The sequence below is a fragment of the Caretta caretta genome, chromosome 2, assembly GCF_965140235.1.
Source record: "Caretta caretta isolate rCarCar2 chromosome 2, rCarCar1.hap1, whole genome shotgun sequence".
Lineage (NCBI taxonomy): Eukaryota > Metazoa > Chordata > Testudines > Cheloniidae > Caretta > Caretta caretta.
Window position 1 is genome coordinate 262240601 of NC_134207.1, and position 15513 is coordinate 262256113.

Sequence of the window (15513 nt, forward strand, 5' to 3'; positions counted from 1 at the left end):
CCCAGCTCCGGACTGCTCCAGCCCCAGCTGCACCACTCTTGTCTCTGCACTGCTGCTGCTCTGCCTCCAGCTCCCTGGGCTGCTTCTCTGGCCCCTCTGCCTCTGGTTGATGCAGCTCTGCTCCCAGGACAGGTCTGCTCTGCAGGCTGCTTCTGTGACTCTGCTCCCAGCACTGACCTGCTTCCTGGGCTGCTTTCCTGGCCCCTCTGGCTCTGGTTGCCGCAGCTCTGCTCCTAGGACAGGGTCTGCTCTCTCTGGGCTGCTTTTCTGGTCCCTCTGGATCTGGCACAGCTCTGCTCCCCAACTTAGCTTGGGACCCTGCTTTCTCCTCAGCTCGGCCCCACTCTGTCTGTCTGACCCAGGCAAATCCAGCTCACACGGAGGACGAGGACGGGACCTCCCTGGCCTCCTGACTCCGTGATTAGCCTGCCAGCCAGGTCATTCAGGCTGACCTGGAGCATTGACCTCTCCCCATTGTTCCTGGGGACTATCAGTCTCCGGGTCCTGGTTTCCCATAGACCCTTCCCCTTTTAGTACTGGGAGCTAGCCAACCAAAACACCCCCACTGAATGTTAGTAAGGGAGCAACAGTCCCCTTACATTTACATCATTTCAGTTTACACAAGTGTGTAAATAGACAGTACTGTACATAGAAACAACTTATCTAAATACATACAAAACCAGCTGAACTTAAAATATAAATCAATACTGATGACTTGAAATCTTATTAAAATATGTAGAATCTGTTTGGCCTACAGAAGGTTGCACTTAGGTTTATGTGGCCTTCCTGTGTAAAAAGGTTGGGCACCACTGGTGTAGATGGTCCCTCTAAATGTCTGGACTGGAAATGGCCGAACATTCAGAGATGTTGCAACTTCTCTTTTTCCCCACAAGTCCTATACAGAATGATACGTCATATATCAAGGGATGCAACGGCAAGTTTCTTCCCACAGCCTCACTGATGAGAGTGTTGCTATAAAAATCTTCTGGTCCCTTTGCAAACAAGAACATTCCACCCAAAACCCAGTTCATCTGCGTGAGCTGGGGCTGCTGCCGATGTCCAATCACTGGAGGATTTTTCTTCCCTTTTTTCTGAGAAGCCAGTCTTGTGTGGCTTATCAGCTGGCAAGTACCCAAACCTGAAGTCCCCTGGCAAACAGCTATAGCAACTTCTCTGCCAAACTGATTCATATCACCGTACTACTCTTTCCTACAGCAAACAGTGTCACAACTGGAATACAATGCTGCCCGCATTAGATGACGACTTGCATGCTGCATTTACGTGGGGCAAGTCTGAAACCTCCTGCTCCTTTCGGTACAGTGTGTCCACCCAGGCAACAGCTAAAAGCTTCATTGCTCGCTATGCCTCATCGAACAGCACTGAATGTACTGTCTGACAAAAAGAAAAGGTTTCAGAGTAACAGCCGTGTTAGTCTGTATTCGCAAAAAGAAAAGGAGTACTTGTGGCACCTTTCCTGCACAAATCCAGGTTCTCTCACCCCCTCACCCCCCTCCCAAAAACCACACACACAAACGCACTATCCTGCTGGTAATAGCTCATCCAAAGTGACCATTCTCCCTACAATGTGCATAATTAAGGTGGGCCATTTCCAGCACAAATCCAGGTTTTCTCACATCCCCCCCACCCCCATACACACAAAAGAAAAGGAGTACTTTTGGCACCTTAGAGACTAACCAATTTATTTGAGCATGAGCTTTCGTGAGCTACAGCTCACTTCATCGGATGCATACCGTGGAAACTGCAGAAGACATTATATACACACAGAGACCATGAAACAATACCTCCTCCCACCCCACTGTCCTGCTGGTAATAGCTTATCTAAAGTGATCATCAGGTTGGGCCATTTCCAGCACAAATCCAGGTTTTCTCACCCTCCGCCCCCCCCCCCCCCCCACACACACAAACTCACTCTCCTGCTCGTAATAGCCCATCCAAAGTGACAACTCTCTTCACAATGTGTATGATAATCAAGGTGGGCCATTTCCTGCACAAATCCAGGTTCTCTCATTCCCTCACCCCCCTCCAAAAACCACACACACAAACTCACTCTCCTGCTGGTAATAGCTCATCCAAAGTGACCACTCTCCCTACAATGTGCATGGTAATCAAGGTGGGCCATTTCCAGCACAAATCCAGGCTCTCTCACCCCCCCTCCCTTCCCCGGGACACACACACACACACACACAAAGATTTGTGAGAGACAGGCCAGTCCTTGCCTACAGACAGCCCCGCAACCTGAAGCAAATACTCACCAACAACCACATACCACACAACAGAACCACTAACCCAGGAACTTATCCTTGCAACAAAGCCCGTTGCCAACTGTGCCCACATATCTATTCAGGGGACACCATCACAGGGCCTAATCACATCAGCCACACTATCAGAGGCTCGTATACCTGCACATCCACCAATGTGATATATGCCATCATGTGCCAGCAATGCCCCTCTGCCATGTACATTGGTCAAACTGGACAGTCTCTACGTAAAAGAATAAATGGACACAAATCAGATGTCAAGAATTATAACATTCATAAACCAGTCGGAGAACACTTCAGTCTCTCTGGTCACGCAATCACAGACATGAAGGTCGCTATCTTAAAACAAAAAAACTTCAAATCCAGACTCCAGCGAGAAACTGCTGAATTGGAATTCATTTGCAAATTGGATACTATTAATTTAGGCTTAAATAGAGACTGGGAGTGGCTAAGTCATTATGCAAGGTAGCCTATTTCCCCTTGTTTTTTCCTACAAACCCCCTCCCCCAGACGTTCTGGTTAAACTTGGATTTAAACTTGGAGAGTGGTCAGTTTGGATGAGCTATTGCCAGCAGGAGAGTGAGTTTGTGTGTGTGTGTGTGTCCCCGGGAAGGGAGGGGGGGTGAGAAAGCCTGGATTTGTGCTGGAAATGGCCCACCTTGATTACCATGCACATTGTAGGGAGAGTGGTCACTTTGGATGAGCTATTACCAGCAGGAGAGTGAGTTTGTGTGTGTATGGGGGTGGGGGGGGTGAGAAAACCTTGATTTGTGCTGGAAATGGCCCACCTTGATTATCATGCACATTGTAGGGAGAGTGGTCACTTTGGATGGGCTATTACGAGCAGGAGAGTGAGTTTGTGTGTGTGGTTTTTGGAGGGGGGTGAGGGGGTGAGAGAACCTGGATTTGTGCAGGAAATGGCCCACCTTGATTATCATACACATTGTGAAGAGAGTTGTCACTTTGGATGGGCTATTACCTATTACGAGCAGGAGAGTGAGTTTGTGTGTGGGGGGGTGGAGGGTGAGAAAACCTGGATTTGTGCTGGAAATGGCCCAACTTGATGATCACTTTAGATAAGCTATTACCAGCAGGACAGTGGGGTGGGAGGAGGTATTGTTTCATGGTCTCTGTGTATATAATGTCTTCTGCAGTTTCCACGGTATGCATCCGATGAAGTGAGCTGTAGCTCACGAAAGCTCATGCTCAAATAAATTGGTTAGTCTCTAAGGTGCCACAAGTCCTCCTTTTCTTTTTGCGAATACAGACTAACACGGCTGTTACTCTGAAACCTGTCTGGCACCGAGGACCCTGGTATATCAGGTGAGACCAAACTCATGCAAAACATGGAACAGTACATGAGATAAAAAACAAGGGTCCTGATTCTCAAACTAAGGCTCTGTTATGCCTGTCTGGCAATGTGAAGGGGCCTTGAAGAGGATGGTAACAGCCCCCTGAGACTACCTGCTGTGCGAGCAACCTCTCCAGCTAGCATAGAGCTAGGACAAAGGCTCCATTCTGTCTTTGCTTCCAGTCCCTGGCATACAGGCAATGGGCCCAGAAGCGTATCAGGGGCATAGCCAGACAGAACTGCACTATGGCTGTTCTCTGCTTCTCAGGACCCTAAATTACAGCTTCACCCACCGCAGAAGCGAGAGCAGACCCAGGATTGCTGTAATTTCCGTTCTCCCAACAGCCCTGAGCCCAGGGACAGGAGACCTGAGGCTGAGGTTTCGAAATACTTGTAACTATAATCATTTAGGCCCAGATTCTCCAAGGTGTTGGTACCTTGGAGGATCTGGGCCCGAGGCTGGAAAGTGGAAGAATTAATGGAATTTGATTAAAATATTGAAGCTTATGAAGGGGCAAGTGAAAATTGACCAACCTTTTTTCTCATACTGTATCCTAGTACACGAGGGGTCGCTCAGAATCAATGGGTGTTAACATTAAAACAAATAAAAGGAAATACCTCTTCACCCAAGGTGATGTGAGACTGGATTGTACTGCTAAAGAAGCAGAGAGGCACACATTGTGGCTGGATAATTTTGTAGTTCTGCAGGTTAAAATCAGGCTTATCTGATTTCTGGTTCCAGGTCATAAACGCCTCATCACAGGAGTCAGGAGGAACATTTTACCCCTGTGTACAACATTATACAGTTGGCCAGGTACATGACATATCAGGGTCTTAATGGTGTGGGAACTCCTTGATAGACCACCTGACCCGCCAGGATAAATATGCTGCACAGAAATGCTACAGCTGGAGAAAGCCAGATTTCAATCATCTCGTGCTGCAGGTCAGTATCATCCCAAATCTGATTGTGCTCAGATCAAAGTGCAAGACACACCTCAGGAAACTTCTCCCCTGCAACACTGCCTTTAAGCTGACTAAGAGAATAAACAAAGCCCTGAATATATCAAGCACACACCCCTGCAGCACAGAGAAATGGAGACAGAAAACATAGTCCCTCCAGATCCTTATACATCATACATTTATTTGGCAGTTAGATAACAAGGGGATAGATATTAGGGAGATAAGTCTGGAAGGTGCCCAAACTGCAGTCCCTGAGAGCTTTAGGTATTAGCCCTACCAAAGGCAGGGGACTAGATTTTATGGCCCAGTGAACTAACCCAGAGTAGCAAGTTTTATGTTCTTTATGGAAAAGAGGCTCTTGATATAACCTAGGTGTGGTTTGGTTATTGAGCTGTACACAGCTCAGTTAAACAATCAAGCATGCAGGTGAATTGCAAGTGAGTGTGTGAAAGAGCCTATAGAAATACTGTGCACCGATGGGCCAGACTTGGCCCCCTTACCCAGGTCAGTTCCCTCACTGACGAAAACAGGCCTATTGATCTCAATAGAACTGCTTGTGTGATTAACAGCAGGATCAGGCTCTGATTGTTACCGCAAAATGAGGAGTAGTCATTAGGGGTTACATGAATTCAAACATCAATGTATTCTTTTTGGCTCCCAGATCCCAGAGCCAATCCCAGAGGAGCTGACTGGAAATATTTTCGCAGCTGGAAATAATTAAAAAGCAGGCCGATTTCCATCAGAAATATACAAAAGCCAGAGCAGGACAGGAAAAACTGTTATTATTTTTGGTTTGTTGACTTATTTGTTTCATTCAATTTTTTTTTTTTTTAATATACAAATGCAGGCCCTCTGGGCTTTTGCTAGCTTTGTATTTATTTTCTGCTCATTACCAGAGAAGCAAAATGGTTTTCATTTCCCATATGCGGGACTGTATGTAGAACGTGAGGCTGACAGCCTAGTATATACTTTTAAAAAAAGAAAAGGAGTACTTGTGGCACCTTAGAGACTAACCAATTTATTTGAGCATGAGCTTTCGTGAGCTACAGCTCACTTCATCGGATGCATACCGTGGAAACTGCAGCAGACTTTATATACACACAGAGAATATGAAACAATACCTCCTCCCACCCCACTGTGCAGGACAGTGGGGTGGGAGGAGGTATTGTTTCATATTCTCTGTGTATATATAAAGTCTGCTGCAGTTTCCACGGTATGCATCCGATGAAGTGAGCTGTAGCTCACGAAAGCTCATGCTCAAATAAATTGGTTAGTCTCTAAGGTGCCACAAGTACTCCTTTTCTTTTTGCGAATACAGACTAACACGGCTGTTACTCTGAAACCTATATACTTTTAGTGATTCAACTGCATTGAATGCTGGTGAAAGGTGCTAGAACATCAGCTCTGGAGTCTCTTGATCCTCATAAGAGGTACAGCAAAGTCCATAGTGATGCAAGCTTCCGCCGCATTGCCTTAACTCTACCCTCAGGGGGTCATATCTAAGGCGAAGGAGATAGTTCAGTCCTCAGATCCACCCAGTCCTTGGTCTCTGCTGAGGCTGCAATTAATGTCAGTTACGATGGAGGTTTTATAATGTGGACACATATCAGCTAGGCAATGGATTAAGACCACAGTCTCGTTTCACACAAAGGCATTGAACAGCTGGCACCCTAGGATCACTTTTTCTTCACTTCACAGCTAATCTTATCAAGATGTAAAACCCGCAGTTTAACAGTGAAAGTCTCATATCACTTTCCCATTCCCCTGCGCCAGCCAATCATTGTTACTAAACACATTAAAGGTTATGATAGTACAGTACACTGTCATGTTAGTTTAGGCCCCAAATTAGATTTGGTTTTCTTTTAGCAAAAGAGTAAGTTGGTAAAACCCTGACAGAAACACAAGTTTGTTAAATTAGAGATAAAATTTAACCCAGACCAGATTTTTGTAAGAAGTGGAACATTCCGCTGCAGTGTTTACAACCCACGTGCGAGCGCATTTCTGTCTGTCTAGATGCCCAATCCCGTAATATCCAGTATTGCCATCCCCACACGTTCAAAAATTATGAATCATGCCCCCAAAGTCACAAGATGGGTATAAAAACTATGAGATTTAAAAAATATAATAAATGTGGATTCCTTTTCTTCACTATCTGGTTTGAGCCTTCAGCTTACAGCTGAGTCACACTTTTCAAGGCTAAAACCCCGAGGGCTAAAAATTTGCTAAAGAAAAAAAAGAAAGAAAGCTGAGAGTCTCATGAACTAACATGACTCCAGCAGCTGGAGCTTTATACCAAATACCAAACAGCAGGAGAGTGAGCAACAATGAAGAGGGGAGCAGCACTTGAACCAGGAAGTGAAAATGACTGAAACTGACCCATGTATTTCTGTTGTCCAAGGTGAATGAAATGAATAAAGTAAACCGCATACATGGTGAGAAGTAAATTTTGGAAAAGTTTTCAGTTTTAATAATTGCTAATAACTCAAGTAAGGTTTTAGAGGTAATATTTTTAATCTGAAAGTGTTCCTTTAGCTTTGGTGAACTTTGCTGCTAGCTGGACTTACTTATTTTTGGCTGCCTCACTGGCTTTATCTCAGATGAGTACAAAGATAATAAAATAATGCACGATAGAGATAAGACAGACTGAGATGAAAGGGCTGACATGGCTGTAGCCTATCCTTGTTCCCTGTAAAATGAATATTCTCCCATATACTTGGACTGAGTCTTCATGATTCTGCAAATCACATGTGTTGTAAATGCCATTGTTTAGCTATGGGGCAGCATTTATATAATTGCTGCAGGCTGTTAAAGATTACCAGAAAGTAATCTGTTTAAAAGATTGGTTTTAATTTTAAAAAGGCAAGGGAAACTAAGTCACATAGACATTTAAACCTCAGATTTTCAAAGGTAAATAGGCTCCTAAGTTTCCCTGATTTCAATGGAAGTTAGGTACCTAAATATCTTTGAGGATCTGGACCTAAGTGCCTAAAAATGTAGCTTAAGAGGAACATTTGCCTCTGTTTCCTTGGGCAAAATTTCCCCACCCTGGTTTTGCACACTCTGTTATGTGCCAGGTTGGTTGCGATGCTTCACTTCCCAATTCACGCAATTTCAGTGGTGCTAAATCCTGCATATAGATTTGGAAGCATTTGGGGTCCCTTCAAGATGAGAGGAAATTCTATAGATCGTTAACTAAAGATGACTTTTCCAAAAAAGCCTGAAACCATTCAATGTCCTTTTCCTTTCAGCGACTCATCTTATTGGCCATTTCATGTTTGGAGACTTACATTCAAAACAGCCTTTTGGTTTGCCATCATCATGGTTGGAACAATAATAATTTAGAGTCCAAGGGCAAGTTAGAAATAGGAACTGAGTTTAAATAAGTGCAGAACTGAATTGCGTGAGCTGGTCTCCGCTCCTAAAACTCCCGTGTGGATTGTCCAGCGATCAGACAGGAGTGAAACACTAGACAGAAGTATTACATCATCAGAACAAACTCTCATTGGTTGGTCATAACCTGAGGACATAACCCCCCCCCCCAAACCTTTTTCTAATGAACACGTAATGAATATCAAACACACCATGGGTTGTGGCCTTGGGTTTTGTGAATGTCTACCACTCAATCCTCTCAATGCGTGTTTCCTTTTCAAATAAGAAAACGTATGCTGTCCATCCATCCCATTGTTCATGTATCTATCAGGGTGCAGAAGGCACTTTGGTGTCCATGTCTAAAGAAACAAGTCTGACATCTAGAAACAGGCATAAATGTCACATCAGAAACTTCAGCGACCTGTTTAATCAGCCTTCGTGTATTTTTCAGCTTTTATTTTTTTAATTACTCTATGCCACTGTTCAAGTAGAAGCTGCCTTTCTTATCGCTTAAATGATCAAACATTTTTGGTTTTTATAAACATCGTAAAGACTTGTTGTTTCCAGGTGATGTACAGTTATGATTCCTGCAATCTGCCAATTCACCATTTATCAGATTCTCAACTGCCTTTTCAAAGCCCCGCAGTCACCTGCAACATGTATTTAACAAGAAAACAAAATCAGCAACCTGTTAGCTCTCTAAACTTGCTTCTTATTGCCAATAATCTAGTTACTCAAATTAATAGTCAAAGCCATTAAGTTACCACAAAGTGCAAAAGAAAAAGTCTACACAATTATCAGCATGCAAAGTAAGTTAAAATCTCATAATGAATTATAGTGAAGGCTACTTTTAGCCAGATTATCAAACTGGTACTTAATTAGCTGCAGCTCCAAGCTATGTGTGTTCCATGGGAAAAATTCAGTTACATAAAAAGTTTATTTAATTTTAATGGACTGGACAGAATGAAACTGCCAACACGTGTACCATCAGACGTACATGTCTGCAACTGCTAACTAACTGGGGTCTGTTTATATAGGTATTGTGACAAAGTCAGGCCAGATGGCTGCCAGAGGCTCCCGGAAGGCCGATATATTAGCCATAGAATGTTAAAGGCCCTTTTTCCTACAAGCTGAGAAGGGGTTACCTCAGGCCAACGAGGGACACCTGAATCCAATTAAGGGTTGCCTAAGGCCTTTAAAAACTCCTCCTCTGGGAACATAAGAAAGAAAGAAAGAAAGAAAAGACACAGTTGCTGTCAGGCTAGTGGCAGCAGGGGAAATAAGCAGCTCCAGGGTGAGAGACTGTGCCCTTTCCATAGGAGAGACAGCCAAACCTGAGTGCCTGCTAGGGGAAGGACTGATGCCCCAGGGCAACAGCAGTATGTCACCTTGTCCCAGCGAGGGGGGCAGCGAAAGGTACCCTCCTGGGTTTTTGTTTATGAGACTGTTTCCTTTTTGTTTGGTGGAGGATCACCCCTCAGGCCTACCCTGAAAATATGACCAAGGGAGCACAGAAGGGGGAAAGCAAACCCTCCCTGAGTGGGGCTGATTACCCCAGGCCCTCCAGAGGAGGAAGCGCTAAGGCTGGCGAGAGAAGAGAGGTGCCTTGCGACAATATTTAGTGGTTCAAAAGTTTGAGATCAACAGATCATCCAGCCCGTGGGCATTAAACATGAAGATGGATGCAATTCACATTTCAGTTTTAAGAGATTTGACTGCAGAGCATCTTCATACAGACAGGTTTCAGAGTAACAGCCGTGTTAGTCTGTATTCGCAAAAAGAAAAGGAGTACTTGTGGCACCTTAGAGACTAACCAATTTATTTGAGCATAAGCTTTCGTGAGCTACAGCTCACTTCATCGGATGCATACTGTGGAAACTGCAGAAGACATTATATACACAGAGACCGTGAAACAATACCTCCTCCCACCCCACTCTCCTGCTGGTAATAGCTTATCTAAAGTGATCACTCTCCTTACAATGAGTATGATAATCAAGTTGGGCTATTTCCAGCACAAATCTGGGGGGGGGGGGGGGCGGAGGGTGAGAAAACCTGCCACAAGTACTCCTTTTCTTATTGTAAGGAGAGTGATCACTTTAGATAAGCTATTACCAGCAGGAGAGTGGGGTGGGAGGAGGTATTGTTTCACGGTCTCTGTATATAATGTCTTCTGCAGTTTCCACAGTATGCATCCGATGAAGTGAGCTGTAGCTCACGAAAGCTTATGCTCAAATACATTGGTTAGTCTCTAAGGTGCCACAAGTACTCCTTTTCTTTTTTCATACAGACAGTATATTCTAAACTGAGACATGAAGCTTAACTAACCAGAAACACCACCACACCGAGCTTGGGCCTGTGAATCTGACATAAGCAGTTTTTTCAGTTTTGGGGGGCAATACATGGCACTCTAATAGTAGCAACAGGAGTGATTGGTGAGTGACCTCTGATGTGACAGGGGTGTACCTTTTTGCAGTCTCGGACCATGTCATGTCATTCGGACCAGGAAAAAAAGACCACGGCTGAAATCCTGACCCTACTGAAGTCAATAGGAGTTTTGTCAGTGAATTCCCTGAGGCCCATTTGCCGTCACCTTCAGCCCCCAACTAAAACCTCTCCAACACATCATCAAGGATCTACAACCTATCCTGAAGGATGACCCATCACTCTCACAAATCTTGGGAGACAGGCCAGTCCTTGCTTACAGACAGCCCCCCAACCTGAAACAAATACTCACCAGCAACCACACAACAGAACCACTAACCCAGGAACCTATCCTTGCAACAAAGCCCGTTGCCAACTGTGTCCACATATCTATTCAGGGGACACCATCATAGGGCCTAATCACATCAGCCACACTATCAGAGGCTCGTTCACCTGCACATCTACCAATGTGATATATGCCATCATGTGCCAGCAATGCCCCTCTGCCATGTACATTGGTCAAACCGGACAGTCTCTACATAAAAGAATAAATGGAGACAAATCAGACGTCAAGAATTATAACATTCAAAAACCAGTCGGAGAACACTTCAATCTCTCTGGTCACTCGATTACAGACCAAAAAGTGGCAATATTACAACAAAAAAACTTCAAAAACAGACTCCAAGGAGAGACTGCTGAATTGGAATTAATTTGCAAACTGGATACAATTAACTTAGGCTTGAATAAAGACTGGGAGTGGATGGGTCATTACACAAAGTAAAACTATTTCCCCATGTTTATTTTTCCCCCCTACTCTTCCTCACACGTTCTTGTCAACAGCTGGAAATGGCCCACCTTGATTATCACTACAAAAGGTTTTTTTTTCTCTCCTGCTGGTAATAGCTCATCTTACCTGATCACTCTTGTTACAGTGTGCATGGTAACACCCATTGTTTCATGTTCTCTGTGTATATGAAATCCCCCTACTGTATTTTCCACTGAATGCATCTGATGAAGTGAGCTGAAGCTCACAAAAGCTTATGCTCAAATAAATTTGATAGTCTCTAAGGTGCCACAAGTCCTCCTGTTCTTTTTCCGGACACAGACTAACATGGCTGCTACTCTGAAACCTGTTAAGTCTCAGTGTCCGGTAAGCATTCGGAGTAGAGCTCCTTCACTCGGTATCTCCGGTTCTTGCAGTATGTCAGCATTTTTGATTCTAGGGTTTACTTTATGAAATCTTCCCCCACCTCCCTTAATTCATTTTAATTAGGTTTTTAAACTCCTATTTATTAAGAGTAGGGTGACCAGATAGCAAGTGTGAAAAATTGGAACACTTTTTTGGGGGGTGGGGTGTGTGTGGATGGTGTGGTGTAGTTGTCTATATAAAACAAAGCCCCTACTAGCGAGACGATCATGATACTATCAGGATGGCTGGGTCACTCTCTTGGAGGGAGCCCTGTCATTTTTTAAAATTTCATACAAATTTTTTCTAGTTTGTCTACCCCTTGTTTCCTGCTCTCCCAGTGTGCACTGGGATCCATGCTATTTCAGTGTTTACTCCCGTCTGTCCCAATTAGCTCCTTCTGCTTTCAGCTTTCTGCCTTTATAGTGCTATCACAGCCCTTCCCCAGCAGGGCTTCATGCTTAATTAGCCCTGCATGCCCTCTCAAAACCTAATTGGCCTCTCAGGCTATTGTTAACCCTACCGTTGCTGGTATGCGGTGCACACCCCATCACAAGGTCCTTAAAGGAAAAGCCTTTGGGCAGAGGTGAACAGGAACGCAACAACTGCTGACTGAAAGAAGGGAAGCACCATGATGACTGTCATCCCCACCATCTCCTAGGACCATGGGATCCACCTTCACACTCTGGGCTTCATTGTCCTGATCCTGAGAGGTGTCCTGAGTAGATTGTACCAGAGAGGGGGACCCAGGTGACAGCATCACTGGAATCCCAAACACCACCTGGGATCTGGGACTTTGTCAAAATCCACCTCATCCCCCCCGCATTCTGTGTCCTTTTCCTGCCCCACCTTATCATTTCTTCTCTGTCCCTCTCCTTTTGTCTCCTGGTTTATAATAAAAGTCTGGCTTTGCCAGCCAATATGTTGCGCAAGACTGCTGTAAGCCTATGACCCATGAGGCCGTTAAAAGCAGAGCTCTAAGCAGCCCAGCACTGGTACAAGTTTGCTAGGTCTCAGAAGATATGTCTACACAGCATTTTGGAGCAAGCCTCCCAGCCTGACTCGGCAGACTCCAGCGTGCGGGGCTTGTGCTAGCTCTCTCAAAATAGTTGTGGAGACAACACTTTGAAGTTGCGGCTCAGACTGGAACTCCGCTTTGAAGCCGGGGGAGAGGGGACCCCAAGCTCCAGCCGAACTGCAGCTTCAAAGCGCTGTCTACCCAGCTCTTTTCAGAACACTCGCGCAAACCCCACCAGCCCAAGCCTGTCAGCCCGGGCTGGGAGGCTCGCTACTGAGGGCTGTGTAGATCTACCCAGAGCGGTTGATAAGCCTGGGTACGGAGCCTGTGGTTTTTCAGTAATAACATTGCAAGTAAAAGCCAATGCCAGAAGCAAAAGCTGCGTTTCCTCTCTGTGTGGTTCTTTTCTTTCCCCTCTTGTGTATTTGTTCTGTTTTGTCTTTTAGGAAACGGAATCAAATTTTAACAGCAGCAGCTCCAGCCCATTTCAGCTAATGTTTTGCTCTTTCCCCCCAAAAGGAAAGTTATTGCCATCTTTAATACCATCTTTCTAAAAACTTTCAAACCAGGGTTTTTCCCTTCTAAAGACTATGCAGCTAAAGGGAAAGGAAACAAAGGATGTTGTTACTTACTGACTTAATACTTTGCATTTCAAATGCTTTAACTGTTTTTCTTTCTTTTTCTGAATCTTTAGTAATAGGTTAAAAACCTGAATGGTATGTTTGCCATGGTCCTAGAAACCCAGAACCTGGTTTAAAGTTGAAAAGTCACAGGGTAATGTTAACACCTTTAATTGCTTGGGCCCACTTATTCCATCTAAATGAACACAACAAACACCCCCTACTGCTACCACAATCTCCAGCTTCTCCTGACAGCTTCTTCAGTGCAGTTATATGTTGTCAATATCAAAATCTTGGGTGCACAGAAAACCAAACGCATGAGTGTGACAGATTGTCACCCCGGGGTGCAGTCTGGGAGCCGTTGGAACCGCTGCACCCCTCTACTCACCCACTTGGGTTGGCTCTGCTCACCCTGCTCTGTTGGAGATTCACCCTTTCCAGGCCCTGTTATCACCCAACAGGACTGCAGATGGCGCCACACACACAAACAAAGTTATCTGAGTGCTTACCTAAGCCACTCAGAGACATACAGGAAACAATAGCCAATTTTCCAGCTCGCCAGGCTCGTATCCCTCTCTGGAGTATAAACCCAGACTTATACTATTTTACACTGCCCAGGGATCTGTACAAAAAATAAGCTTATTAATGTGTTCGCCCTCCCCTCAATGTGGGAAGGATATGCAACAAGCGTGTATTAACCAAGTTGAGATTTTTCCCCAGACACTTCACTTAAAGGTACACTGGTTTAGATGAAGCAAAAAACAAGTTTATGAACTACAAAAGATAGATTTTAAGGGATTATAAGTGATAGCAAACAGATCAAAGCAGATTACTTAGTAAATAAACAAAACCACAAACTAAGCCTAAAATACTAGAAAGATTGGATATGAATTAGCAAATTCTCACCCTGGCTGATGACACAAGCAGTTCATAAGTTTCCATACACAGGCTAGAAATCCTTTTAGCCTGGGACCAGCACTTCCCCCAGTTCAGTCTTTGTTCCTCAGGTGTTTCCCGTAGTTCTCTTTTGTGGGAAGTGAAGCCCCTATATGATGTCACACCCCACCTTATACAGCTTTAACATATGGCTGGAACCCTTTGCTTCAAACACAGTTGCCAGTCCAGCACTGTGGAAGAATACAGGTACCCCAAATGGAGTCCAGAGTCATGTGGTCTGGTCACATAGACTTGCTGAGTCATAGCAACCATTGTCCATAGGCTGTCTGGAGCCTTCTCAGGAAGGCTCCCCAGGTGGGCAATAAGCTTCTCCCAAGGCCTGTTGTTTCCCCTAATGGCCTGTTACCCTGAATGGGCCCTTTACAACCAGCTGTCTAGTCTGGAAGGCTTTTGCCTAGTGGGTGTCACCCAGGTGTAACCACATTTGAAATACAGATACATAGTCAATATTCATAACTTCAGATACAACAATGATACCTGCACTCAAGTAGGATAATTATATTCAGCAAATCATAACTTTCCCAGTGACATCTGACAAGACATTTAATGCTCTCCTAAGTATGGCTGAGTTTGTTAATTAAGCTATTTTACCCACAGTGCCATCTAGTGTCTGAACAGAATAACACAACTTAGCATTCCATTACACGGTATTTGACAAGCTTGTGCTTGCAAAACTTTGTTTTTAGGGGTACAATGCCAACTATTAGACAATGTGTGCTGGGTCTTACTCCTCAGAGCCTATCAGCAAACATTTGTTTTCTTGGTTGAGAGTCAAACTCACCTTTTTTTCCTATCATTAAGTGTCTTCATGTAACAACAATTTTACAAATGAGAGGGTCCATTTTAAACAGAAAGGCACCTACCCACTCATTCACTTTACTCATGGACTTGTCCATTTTAACCCTTTAGCATTTCTTTGGCTATGCATTCATAACTAGTCATACGGCTCAGTGATACTTTACATAGTTATCTTCTTAAACACAGCCAATTTATGGCTGAATTACCATTCATCTGGGATCTCTAAAAGTATGAAATAGATGTTTACTTTTAGCATGGGGGGGGGCAGAGCATGGGCTTGTGCCTCAGAACTGTTGTTAGACAAAGTGAGGGTAAAAGTGGGCCTGTAGGTTCTACTGTAATGCAAGTACTAACGATTCCTGCTAATAAAGCTCTGCACTCATATGAACACAGTGGATGAGAGGAAGGATGGTGCAGTGGTTAGGTTGTTACTCTGGAGATTCAGGCCAGCTCCCTGCTTTGCCATGGACTTCCTATGTAACCTGAGGGCAGTGATACTCAGACCTCAGGGGTTCAGGAGCCAAATTAGCGATCAGCATTACCCAAAAGAGCCA